General features: G+C 40.6%; 1 protein-coding gene across 12 annotated transcripts in view; it reads right to left on the bottom strand.

Moving 5' to 3' along the window:
* The window catches only part of tns1b (tensin 1b), a 237,720-nt gene that overhangs the window by 128,647 nt on the left and 95,281 nt on the right, over positions 1 to 13,792 (bottom strand). The gene's annotated exons all lie outside the window — the stretch shown is intronic.

Raw genomic sequence — 13,792 nt, 5'->3', positions numbered from 1 at the left:
ATCATCAGGCAAATTCAAGGAGCGGCAAGAACAAATTACCAACCGGCTACGTGACCCTTGTATAATCCGTGTCATATCTTGCCTCCTGCACACTTTATCCACCCGCCACCCCTCGCCTGAACCAAACGTGTCTGACACCAAAAAATTCTCCTGTTGTGTGCTATATGTGTCAAAGGGCAACTTTAGACAATGTCCAGAGTAGGGAGGTGCAATTAATCAAATTTTGATCAAAATTTTGATTTTTGGCGGCTAACGATAAAAAAATAAATTAAAAAAAACAGTGTAACTGAGAACAACTATAATTCTGCACATTACATTCTGGAAAAGTGAACACTTGTCTTGTGTTCTGAATGGAAAAAAAAAGTTCAAACGGGAATAGCATTAAGGGAAATTTCACAGTTCAGGGTGTTTTCCCTGTTGATGTGTTCAACAGTTTTTTTAAGTTCAATAAATGCAACATCTTTCAAGTCAATGAGTAATTATGTTAATATATCGAAGAAATAATAATAATAATAATAATAATCAAAACGACGTGGATGAGAGCGCTGAGACGAATTATGAGCTGTAAAACCCAAGCAATGAGCTGAAAGACATAAAAAAGCTGCAGAGTCAGGTCATGATTCTCTCTGAGTCCTCACTAAAAGCAACTCCTTTCACATTATAAATAGGGATTCCATCCATTGATAATATAGAAATATTGATTAGCTTTGGAAGACTGGCTTTAATCTCAACTGGTATCATGATGATAGTGAGGTAGTCTGAAAGTGCAGTAAGCGTGCTGGCATTTTAATTAGTTTCCTCAGCCTCACCAGCTATTATCCAGTAGCAGACAAAGGGACATTACTGAGGAATGTTTGGTACAAATTTGTGGCACATACAGTAGTACGCCTCAACATGGAAAGAATTGCCACCGTCTTTGATGTTGCTCAGAAGTAATTACACGGAAGCTACTTCTAAAAGCAACACCTTTTGCTGGAGCCGTGTTCACCAGATGTCGGCTCAGTACATTTTATTTCATTTGCTATTAATGACAAGGGTCAGGAAGGATGCGTGGCTTGCCACACAGGAGACATATGGTTTAAGGTAACAAAACAACATGCTTGTTTATGCCTTTAATGTAGGGACCAGGCTGAACTGTGGGAAATAGGAATTCCCCTTGTTTTTTGGTGTCTGTGTTTGTCCATGGGTATGAGTTTGCCTGATGCTTTGTGTCGACACAGTCCCCTGCAATGCAATTATGCTTACCAACAGTTACATCTCTGTATGTTAGGGACTGTAAAGTATGGGAAAGTTATCTGTCTGTATTTGAGGACATGTTCCTCTTCATCTGTTCTATTTCCTGTGTCCTGGCTTTTATTACTTTTCATGATCCTGAAAAAATTATATTTCATTCTTCATATGTGGTCAGGCACATTCAGACACAACATACAACGATACAAAGTCAATAATAATAATCATACCTGAGATTAAATAAATACTTAAAAATACTAAAAACTAAAAACCCTGAGGGTAGGAGTAGAGGGGTGGGTAGGGAGAATAGGTTGAAGTCTGGAGCGATGGGGGGGTTATTATTTGCCTGCAATCTGTAAACCAAGGATTCTTAGTATTAGCTTGAGAAAGACATCATTTCAAGTTAAGTTAGACCGCTAAATCGTTGACCGACCTCCGACATCAGCACGAATCCTTCCTGTATGTGATCGAAGAAAGGGTTAAACCGAGGGCAACTGGACTTGGTTAAAGCTATAGTGCGTGACTATTTTTATATTAATGCACGTCCATTACATTCAAGCCATTGCCAAATGAGTTGATACAAAGACATTTCGTCTCTCAATCGAGAGACTTTTTTAGCTCCGTAATTGAAAAAAGAAACTGAAGAAGTCTCTCGGATGAGTGACGTAACGTCTTCCAAGCACCTTTAACCAAGTCCAGTTGCTCTTGACTTTAACCTTTTCTTGGATCACGGACAGTTCTGGAACTGAAGAAGTCACTCGGATGAGACAAAACGTCTTCGAAGCGCCTTTAACCAAGTCCAGTTGCCCTTGATTTGAACCCTTTCTTGGATAACTATGACCTGGATGACTGAGAACCTTCACAGACTTCCTGTACGTGAGCAGACAAACGCACCAGTCGCTGTGCTGTCACTGTTCCTCAATACTGACCGTTCAAACGTGCAAAAATGGACGCTCTTACAGAAATGTTGATTGATAAGCACACCAAAGCGGACCAAGACATCTATAACAGTCCTATGCATATTTTGCTGATGTGAATAAGAGGGAAGTACTGAAAGGATAGTAGTCTTGAAAAAAAAGTGACATACCGAGGAACAGTTATTGAAAGATACACGGAGAATAAGACAGAAAGAAAGGGAGGTTACACAGAGAAAGAGGGCTGTCTGGGTGAGGTCCAGTTTCAGGATTCTGACTCAGGCTTTCCCAGGCCAACAGCCGAGCTGAGCAGATCCCTGTCCCCCAGAGCCGTGTGGAACACCAACGCCCATGCAGCGTACAGACCAGATTTAACATGGATTTTCCTCCTGGATGGTCATGATTAGGCAGCAGGAGCTCAGTGGAAGCGGGCATGCAATGGAAAAGTTGTCACCTTGAATTAAAAAAACAGGCTGGAGATATATGGGTGGGGAGCTTGAACAAAAAAACGGTCTCAGAGCTCCTTCAGCAGGGACTGAGGAGGTGTCCGGCAGCAAGACCTTTCACCACCACAGCTGTTGCAGTGGTCAGGGAAGGATTAGTGATGAGGAAAACAGGGCGCATGCTCAGCAACTGTTCCTCAAAAAATAAATAAAAGGGCAATGTTGTAGGGCAATTAAATCTCCTGTAATGTATGCAACTGCATGCTCTACGAAGCCATTCCACTCACTTCTTCCTTCCATCGCTGTCTCCCGCATGCACTTGGCCCATTGGTGACATTCTTTCCAGCAACTCTTGATTACTCCATCATGTTAAAGGCGAGGCGTTCCTGTTTGTTTTTCTCTGCTGTATCTATGCACATGTCGCTACCATGCAGTTACTGAATACATGGCCATAAGCCACTGCTCGTTGTGTAAGCCGTTCACTCGCGCACTGGAACGAGCAGAGCAGGCAGAGCGTTGCTTTTGTTTTTCAATTTTTCATGAAGCTCACGGATCATTGAGCCTCTGTTTTACTACTCGCAGCCAAAGTCGTTACGACAACAGCAACAGCATCTTTTTTGTTTTTGAGGTCAAAGTTAAAGCTGCATTTATCAATATTTTTTTTGCTTTGATCAAACAATGTATGTGTAATGTAAAAGATGTCCCGCCCAACAAACCCACAGGGAGTTATCACCGAGGTTACTGTTTTGGTTCAGTCTCCCCGCTCCCATCAACACGGTGGCCAGAAACATGACTCCAATCCGTGTCTGCTGGATGTTTAAATAAGCAACCGTTAGCTAACAAGTTAGCCATAACAACTCCATAAGGTGATAATGAAGGTTGGGGGGGAGGGGGGATATGATTACTACTACAATAATTACCAGTAACCTAATCCAAGTAGCACAATATTTAAGTAATGTAACTTGATTACATGATAACATTTTCAATGCAGGACTTTTACTTGTACCAGAGTGGTAATAGTACTTTTACTTAAAGTGGCTATATGTAACTTTCAGTTTGTGTTGATTCTAGCGGCCGCTTTGGACAAAAGCGGTAGTGTTTTTACTACACCTGTTGTCGTAAAGCTCTTATCTTTACGGTGCTGTATTGCCCACTGTATATTACTGAGTTAGCGTTACCGGGAGGTCATATAGTCGCGATGAATATTTTGCTCAGACAGAAAATCATTCATTTACAATTAAAGGATAAGTTACAGATGCATCGTTGCATTTCAAGTGTTGCATACGGTAACTTAGCCTACTTTGGATGTATCGTGAGCTAAACCGGGTATCACTATCACTATGTCACGAGCCATAGCATTAAGAGATTGTTGTAGCAACCAATGTAGTAATAACTTATATAGTGCATTTCATGAAACCCACGGACACAGGGGGACTAGGCCAACATAAACACGGACTAAAAGGAATAAAACGTCCGCGCTAAAAAAAAAAGGGGGACGTCATTTAATGTAAGCTACTGGCGTACAACCACATCGGGCATTGTAAAGTTATTTTATGAATGTAATAGACATATTGCATACCTGAGGGCCAATTTGGGGACGTTTTTGAATCATTTACAATCATTGTCTCCATCTGTTGAAAGCCCAACAGAGATAGACACAGGGTTTCGCCTGTTGTCTTACACTTTCCCTTTTATCTTTTAGTTTAGTTTGACAGCCCTAATTAAAATACAATTAGGCCTCTATAAAGAAATATCCTGCTACCTTTTACCTGCATACTCACTAACACAGGCTTTTCCAGTGTTCAGCCGAAATCTGTGACCCGTCAGAATGTGTGCTCTGTAGCGCCGTCTACCTGCCTTGGGGACCGACTCACTGTTTTAATTTTTACGTTTTAACCCAAACCTAACCCTAACCCTAACTTGTCATGACAAAAACCGAATGACACTTACTAAAAGAAGCATTATGTCATAAACGTTTATGACTGTTTATAATGTTTATGACACGTTCATGACACTGTCATGTCACTCTTATGTAGATACCTTCAAGTTTACACAGTTTCAGAAACTAGTGAAAGTCACATATAGGCACTGTTAAGTACAGGATCTGAGTACTACTTCCACCGCTGATCTCTAAATATGACACACTGCAAATATTTAGACTCATTGACACATTCTCATCCTCATGATATGAAACTAATTGAAAATCCTGATGAAACTAAAATCAGAAACACAATTCCTCAAATTAGAGGCCGAGTGATTTATCCCGTGCTTGTGTTGTTGTGTTCCCGCAAACACTTGCTGTCATAAGGAGGGCAGGGTAGCGAGCATGTGTTCTGTCCTGTGACTGCTAATTCAATTAGCCTTCAGAGCTGTTGGCTGCCTCTGTGTTTGATCAGACTATGAGCTGCTTACTTGAAAATACAGTACTGACGCCAGGGCAAAGACCCAAGGGAATATTTGGGTTATGACGCCACCCCATCCATTTAATATTTGCCCTCACACGCTCCTAGCCCACAGTCTGTCACAGCGATACGACTTTCACATTTTCTTAACAGGGGTCTCTCCCCCCCTCCTCCTCCTCCACTGCTCCCTCTCTCATTGTAACTCCCATGTCTCACTATCAGCAGAGCCGCCACCGCATGGAAAAGGAAGGAAGTTGTTAATGTTGTTACTGGGATTCAATACCACGCCAACATCTTTGAAACATCACTTGGGGTTAGGGAAGGCCTCCTGTACTCACAGTACTCAAAGAACAATGTGTTGGGTCTTTCTATTAATGGCTAGTTTATGTGAATTATCTATCAGGAAGCTAGCTCTGTGATTATATTTAAGTCCCAGAGTGGATCAAAACTACTTATTGAAGTGCAAACAAAGCCACCACCACTGAATCAATATAAGTCTGTGATAGCAAAACGATAGCAATGTGGCCTTGTGTAAATGGCAAGCATCAAAAGGTCGGAGCACTAAAATACAATTGTAGTTTTATTAAGCGGACTATACAAGGTCACAATTTCTGAGGAGTGGAATGATACCTTACAAATCATAATAAATACTACAAGTTAAGTTTGATTAAGAGTCTAAGTAAAGGACATGCTGTGGTGGAATGTAACTACGGCAAGTACATTTACTCATGTACTGTACTAAAGTACAAATTTGCGGTGCTTGTACTTGACTTTTTCTTTTCATGCCACTTTCTACTTCTACTCCGCTACATTTCAGAGAGAAATATTTCACTTTTTACTCCACTACATTCATCTGACAGCATTAGTTACTTTACAAATTAAGATTTTTGCACACCAAACACATGTAGTTTATAAAATACGTTTTATTATAAATTAAAGTACCCAACAATATAACGGCCTACAAGTCCAGCTGAAATGATACTTACATACTTTTACAATGCGGGCCTTTTACTTGTAACAGAGTATTTTTACAGTGTGGTATTAGTAACTTTACTTAAGTAAAGGATCTGAATACTTCATCCCCCACTGAGAACATGTCATCAAGTACTAACAAAGGTCTGAGAAATTGAATTTGGTCTGAGAGGAGTTGCATTAACATTGAACAGAAAGTAAAGTTAAAACAACCTCTAACGGTAGGTATTCACAGTACTCTGCCATTATAAGCAAACAAACTCTGTCTTATGCTTGTGCCAAAGCTACAGTACTAAACCACGCAGTGACACAGCTTCCAAAGCTCCCAATGAATGCCAGTGTGATAAATCAGCCCTGTAGCAACGAGTGGTATCTAAAGGAAGTTACTGGAACAGAGGATGAGGTGAGTCTTGCCTAATGAACTTGACAGCTGCTGCTGAGGCAAGTGGTTAGGCCTACGTGAGGCAGACAGGAGTTTGAGGACAAAAATGCACAATTACTCTTCTAAACTTCTGCGAAGTCAACTTTTTTTAATTCATTGTTTAAAGTGCTCATATTATGCTCATTTTCAGGTTCATAATTGTATTTAGAGGTTATATCAGAAAAGGTTTACATGGTTTAATTTTCAAAAAACACCACATATTTGTTGTACTGCACATTGCTGCAGCTCCTCTTTTCACCCTGTGTGTTGAGCTCTCTGTTTTAGCCACAGAGTGAGACATCTCACTTCTGTTCCATCTTTGTTTGGAGTCACACATGTGCAGTAGCTAGGTAAGGACTACTAGCCAGTCAGAAGCAGAGTATGAGGGAGTGCCATGCTAGCAGCTAGGTGAGCATTATAAGGTGTGTTCCAAAGTGACCACGTTTGTCTCTGAAGTAAAGGCTGGACTACAATAGAGCTGTTTGGAGCAGTTAGTGAACAGTGTTTTCTGTTGGAGATGGTAAGTCCCTTTGGGGTGGACTTTGGGCTTTTTCACTTTGTAAACCTATAACGTGCACAAAAAGATATATAACACAATAAAGGAAACGGAAAAAGCATAATATGAGCACTTTAAGTCATTGATGTTACGCAGAGATAGTGTTTTCCAATTTCCCCATCTAACTAAAAAGACAGTTTTTTCTTTTTTTGGGGGGGGGGGGCATGTAGGCTGAATCCCTTGCAGTGGCCTGGGTTCGGATCCGACCTGAGGCTCTTTTCTCACTGTCACTATCTAATAAAGGGAAAAGCCCCAAAAAATAACCATAAAAAAAAGTTGGGAAGAAGAAGAAGAAGTTGGGTGCCTGGGTGGCTTAGTGGTAGAGCACGCGGCCATATATAGAGGCTCAGACCTCGCGCAGAGGCCGCAGGTTCGATTCCGATCTCCAGCACTTCCCTGCATGTCATTCTCCCTCTCTCTCTCCCCTTTCATGTCTGTCAAAAAGATAAATGCCAACAAAATTCTCTTTAAAAAAGACTGTCCAATCCAAAAACTTGCAAAGGGAGGTTTGGTTTGAGAGCATAGAATATGCATTTATTTCCCTGATCTTAATATGTGCATTTGAAGACGTCGTAAAAACCATGTCAGTGGGCAGCAACAGGAATGATCTGTCAAGCAGCAATACATGAGAGTCATGTTAAATGTTGCAATCAGTGACCACCACTACAATCTGAAAATATAGAAGAGGCTTAAATGATCACAGAAAATCTGGAAATGAATGTTGACCATGTTTAATTCAAGTGTTGCAGTAATTCAGACTACCCATCCTTTGCTCTTTCTCTCAGTCTTCTTTTCTGTGTCTCTGCTTTCCTTAGCCTGCTCCCCCTCTCATATCCTCTTTTCTCTCTACCTTTAAATGACATTCTTTCTGTTCTTTTCTCTCTCCGTCCTATACTCTTTGTTCTCTCTCACCCTCTGAATTCATTGCCTGACTCCTCACTCGTCTCTCCTGTCAAGGTGTGGAGAAAATAATTGGATAAAATGACACCTTTATTTAATTTTTGTGTTTGCATCATTTTGGATTTGAATGACAGAAATGTGTCTCAAACAGTACATAAATGTTAGCAAAATGTGTGTTATACAATGATATATTTATAATACCAAATTAAAATACACTATAATTATGCTTGGTGTGTGTGTTGTTGTTAAATTGAGCCTATAGGTTCCACTGTAATTACCAAAGAATGTATAGGCTTATATCCGTCGTAATGGAATTGGATCAGGTCACTTTTTGTTTGTGTTGAACAGCACAGGAACATAATGCTTATCCTATTCATCTTGTCCCATATCGCTTTCCTTCCCAAAGCTGAGCTTTGATTGACAGAGTCTCCATTTCATTTTCATTTATATTTTTGGGAGTTTAATTTGTATCTGTCTCAGCAAAGTAAGTAAACACAGGGTCGCTTGATATGAAAATGTTGCCAGCCTCGGCTAGGATAATCTTGCAATGAAAATAAAAACATATAGGAGTGAAAATGAAAATAACTTTCCAGCACCATGATAAATAGCCACTGTATTTACTAAGGGTTTTTCCTGCATAGAGGAATTTTTGGCGCCCCCCCAAAAAAGTTTTAGCCAGCCCCAAAGGAAAATCAGTGCCAAAATGATAAAAAAAAAATAGCAATTGTAATCCCCTTCGACTGTGTTTAATAGCAATTTACCAAACAACAGTCGGACTCTCCCGGGGATTTTCACGGTGGTATTTAAATATTAATATTACTGTTTTAAGCAGTTTTGTTGATTTGGGGTTTCACTTACTCAAGCATAATCAACATGTCAACATGATATTAATCAAATTCTCCCAAATAGCAGGCAAATGCATATAGATTTCTGTCAAATAAGGTAACACTGACTCATTGGGCCCTATCTTGCACTCGGCGCAGCACAGCGCAGCGCAGCACAAAGCCCGATGCAAGTATCTTTGCTAGTTTAAGACCGACGCAGTTGTCAATTTCCCGTCCAGCGCCCGCGTCATTTAAATAGCAAATGCACCTGCGCCCATGGGCGTGCTGGTCTTACAGGGAGGTGTGTTCAGGTGCATTCTTGGCGTATCACTATCATGATGCAGCAGGAAGTGATCGCGCCATTGACCAACAAAAACCTGGTCTAAAGTCAATAGCGCAGCATTTCATTGTTATTTTAACAGCAAATTAGTAAAATGCGCCTTGGCTCGTGCACACAAACGAAGATTACAAATAAAAATATTACGGTGCAAATCCGCCATCATAATAGCAATGCGTCAAGGTCCAAATGCACCTGGCTTTTAAAGGGAATGGGAGATGACACTCTGATTGGTTTATTGCATGTTACGCCCAAAACACACCTATGAGTTAATGAAGACACTAAGTACAACCCTTTTGAACCATGCGCCCGGCGCACTGACCCTTTTTTTCCGCCGTAAAACTAGCAAAAGTGGATTTGGACACGCCCTAAATGCACCTGCACCAGGCGCTTCACGCCGTGCGCTTAGATCGTTAAAATAGGGCCTACTGCCTTTACTGTACGCGGACCGAGCTCTGTTTACTGTAATGCCCTGTAGCACAACTGCACAGGAGCTATTCGTCAGATGAGGTCTGGGAATGAATGGACTAAAAGCAGTCCACTAGTAAAATTCTCCAGTTACTTGTATCACTGTCCGGTTTCCTCAAGTTGTTGACATAATCAAAGAACCACCGCGTTAACGAGATCAAGCACTGCACCACTCGGTAATCTTTTGTTTTTGTGATTAATAATGTTTGTACCAAATTTCATAGCAATCCATCAATTAGTTGTCGAGACACTGACACAACACAAGCACGGGATAAATCATTCGGCCTCTAATTTGAGGAATTGTGTTTCTGATTTTAGTTTCATCAGGATTTTTAATTAGTTTCATATCATGAGGATGAGAATGTGTCGCTGAGTCTAAATATTTGCAGTCAAATGTGTCATATTTAGAGATCAGCAGTGGAAGAAGTATTCAGATCCTTTACTTAAAGTGACTAAATGCAACTTTTACACATTCCTGAAACTGTGTAACTCAAAACCACAAAAAAGAAAAAAGAAAAGTCGGAGAATCACCAAAGTCATAAGAATTCATCCTCTGGGGACCATAAATGTCGGTCAAAAATATCGCAGCAATCTATCCAATTCATTCAAGATATTTCAGCATGGATTAAAGTGGCATGGACCAACAGACCGACCCTACCAGCCCAAGAGCCATAATGCTAACGTGGCTAAAAATGAATCTGAGAATATGCTGCCTTTTTCTGTTTTAAAACATGGCAAATTGATCAACTTTAGGTTTTTGGACAGTTGTCACTTGGTCTTGCAGTTAGAGTATGTTCTCTTTAAAGACTGACTCTAACTGGCTTTGTGCATGGCGCTCCTGGTCAGCAGACAGCTACTGTTACCTTCCACAGTTATAAATCAAAGCTGTGTTCGGGAGGAAGAGGAAGACCAGCTGTAAACCCGATGTTCTCTCTCAGAAACGAACCTCGCATGCTCAGATACAGGTGTTTGGATGTGTCTTAGGGGCAATAAATAATAAGAGATAGATGGTCTGCCTCATTCTCAGCCGCACCAAGAACTTTCAATCTCCAGATGATCGCTCAGAATGTTAGAAATGTTAGGTAACGGTTGCCACTGACATGCACACAGTGCCAGAAAGACGGCTTGCTTAACTGTCTTGATGTCCTCGCGTAACAAATTTGACCCATTTTTAAAATGTTTCTACATCAGAAATTTGGGTTTCTTTCAACCAAATTGTCAAAAAAATAACGTGAATGGTTCCCTATAACGCTCTTCACAAGTTAAATAAATGATCAGTTCACTACTTTCATTGAATTTGGATGTTTAATTCAATTTTAAAGCATTTGAAAACAAATTGATAAAAGAACGTTGAAAAAATGGACAAAAATGTCAGAAAAGGCTTCAAAAACGTCAAAAGAAATCGACAAAAACATTGGAAAAAGTGACAAAACAACGGGAAAAGGGACAAAAGTGACAAAAATGACGACCAAAACATTGAAAAAAAAACGTTTACATTTGAAATTTTGACCCAGAAAAACAAAAAGTTTCATGGTTGACGGGAAGACAACACAGTGGTATGTAGTTTTAGTTTTATCCAGAAACTTCCTGGAACGGAGAAAGTTTAGCTAATAGATCACAAATGTACAGCTGTGTCTACAACTGGAGAACACACATTATTGAATTGATTGATTAATTATCCTTTTTATATAATCTACTTTGTAAATTCCTCATTTAAGTCTATTCTTAAGTCTAAATCTTAATATTCCTTATTTGTCTTTTTAAATATTTGAATAGCGCTCATTTGTCGAGCATTTAAAGACTGTATTCAGGAATAGAGAAGCAAATTGCAGCTTTTTACTTGGCAAACCTGATGAACAACATGAGGACATATCCATCAGCAAGCTGCAAGCACCAGATCTCCAACTGAAGCATGTCGTGCTGAATGAAAGGAACTGAAGGGGCACAAATAACACATCTGAAATAACAAAAACACAGTGAAGGCCAGCCAGCACAAAGAAAGACGTGATTTTTCTATGGATTTTCAAAAAAAACGCATTTGGAGAATTTCAAAAAATGAAAACAAATGCCTCATCATTTTGGAGCGGAGAATGAAAAACAAGTGGAGTGAGAGTGTGCTCATGTTCTGCCACTATGCTTCCTCAGACCTCCTTCCTCGTTAACAGTGGAACATGGTAGTTTCCTTCTCAAAACACACTTGACAGGCAACGAAGGATCAGTGAAATCTAATAGGTTGTACTTAGCACATCGGCGTATTCCTGTATTTAAGTGTTTCCAACCCACTAGAGCCTGACCAGTGTATCATGGGGCTCATATTTCAGCCGATTCTAGCTCATCAGACATATAATGTAGTTTATGTGTTGGACATTCCAAAAGAGTACCAATAAATGAAGCATGTAAATGTATAACTACAGGCAAGTTAGTTATGGGTGACAGGAAATATCAATAAGTCATTAATGGTCAGCTTGAAATACAGGATTTACCCACACCACACACCACATTATTTACAGTGTTTCTTTTAGTAAGTTAGTTTATTATAGGTGTAATTATAAACTGTAGTTCATATTTTCTTTTTTAGGTTTAACAGGGTGCCAATTTTTTAAATATATTTGATCCTCATTTCTCATCTCAACATTGTTGTTCATAATGCAGTTAATTTTGATTTGATTGCGATCAAACAAATTGGCTGACATATTGTTAAGTTCTTTTTCCAAACTTTCAAATATCAATATCAGCCTAAACAGTTCACTATCAGTCCAGCACAGGGGAACTGCCATTTGTCAAGTCCACAACAACAACAATGATCAGCAGCAAACATGATCTGTAGTATGACAGGAGCTACTTTGTGTGCAATTCTATACACTAGTCTAAAACATTCAAATAAAATAACATAATGAGGTTGGACTGAGCCAAAAGTCTGTACATAAAGGGAGTGAGAACTGAGAAAAAAGAGCCCGGGGTTTAAAGGGATAAGGGTGAGTGTTGCTGCCATAAACAACAGACACCACAGACACCACAACTGAGGAGCACATTATTTTTTACAGTATGTTTATACTGAATGTCAGACTGAGAGGGAAAATTGTTTTAACTGCACAACACAGGAAGAGAATGTTGTCGATTAGAACGTAGGGTTCACCTCGGTGTACAAATGCAATGCAGAATGAAATCATCCTTCTATAACTTTTATCAGATCTACTGATGTTGTCCTAGGGGGCTTTCAGACCAGCCTCATTTAGTCCGGTTAAATCGCACTGGAGTTGGTTTCTCCCCTTGGTGCGGTTCGTTTGGTCAGGTGTGAATGCAGCAATCGCACTCGGATGAGCACCAAAAGCGGACCAAACAAGCGTACCGTACCGCCTTGATGAGGTGGTCTTGGTACGCTTAATCCAACTCTGGAGCGGTTTGTTTGTGATGAGAACGTGATCTGACCTCAAACTGCACCAACTATATATACTCCACAAGTCTGAGCTAATGGCTCCTGTAGTCAGGTGTGCTTAGTCATCTGCGATGCAGTCAGGCACCTGGGCAGCTCACTACTAACTCAGTCTTCAACGCAGCGTCCGCGGGTTCGGTTCTGACCTGCTGCCCTTTGCTGCATGTCATTCCCTCTCTCTCTCCCCTTTCAAGTCTAAGCTGTCCTATCAACAATAAAGGCCTAAAAATGCCCAAAAAAATGATCTTAAAAAAAGAAATAGACAGCAGTCAAGCTTGCCACAACTCGCATCTCTGTGGTCCAACCAGCCGCTGCTAAAATTGGAGACAGACAGACCGGCGGAGCAGAGCAAAGTCTCGGTGACCAGAGTAATGACGCTCGTGAAACAATGTCTGTTTATTTAAATGAAATGAGCTGGTTTGACCACGGAGACGCAAGAAATATGCACTAGTCCACACAGGACCTTCTTCCTGTATTTACTTTCTTGCTCCCATATTGCATGGTAGGTGGAAAGTAGGAGATTCTACAATGGCTGCTATTACACTGTATGTCTTAGGAGGCTTTCACACCTGCCTCATTTAGTTCAGTTAGGTTCGCATTAGAGTTGGTTTCTCCCCTTGGTGCAGTTCGTTTGGCCAGGTGTGAATGCAGCAATCGCACTCGGATGCGCACCAAAAGCGGACCAAACAAGCGTACCAAGACCTGCTGGAAGTGGTCTCGGTTCGCTTTCAAACGGACTCTGGAGCGGTTTGTTTGTGGTGAGAACGTGATCCGACCTCGAACAGACCCAACTGCTGAAAGAACTGCGCATTTTTGGACTAAACCAGCTGCCTGTGCTATGAGGACCAGGGCTACAATCAACCTGCCCAGTTGTCTTTCCACAGTAGGACTT

Source organism: Sander lucioperca, chromosome 8 (assembly GCF_008315115.2).
Source record: "Sander lucioperca isolate FBNREF2018 chromosome 8, SLUC_FBN_1.2, whole genome shotgun sequence".
NCBI classification, from domain to species: Eukaryota; Metazoa; Chordata; class Actinopteri; order Perciformes; family Percidae; genus Sander; species Sander lucioperca.
Note: the sequence above shows the minus strand (reverse complement) of the source record. Positions and strands in the feature narration are given on the sequence as shown.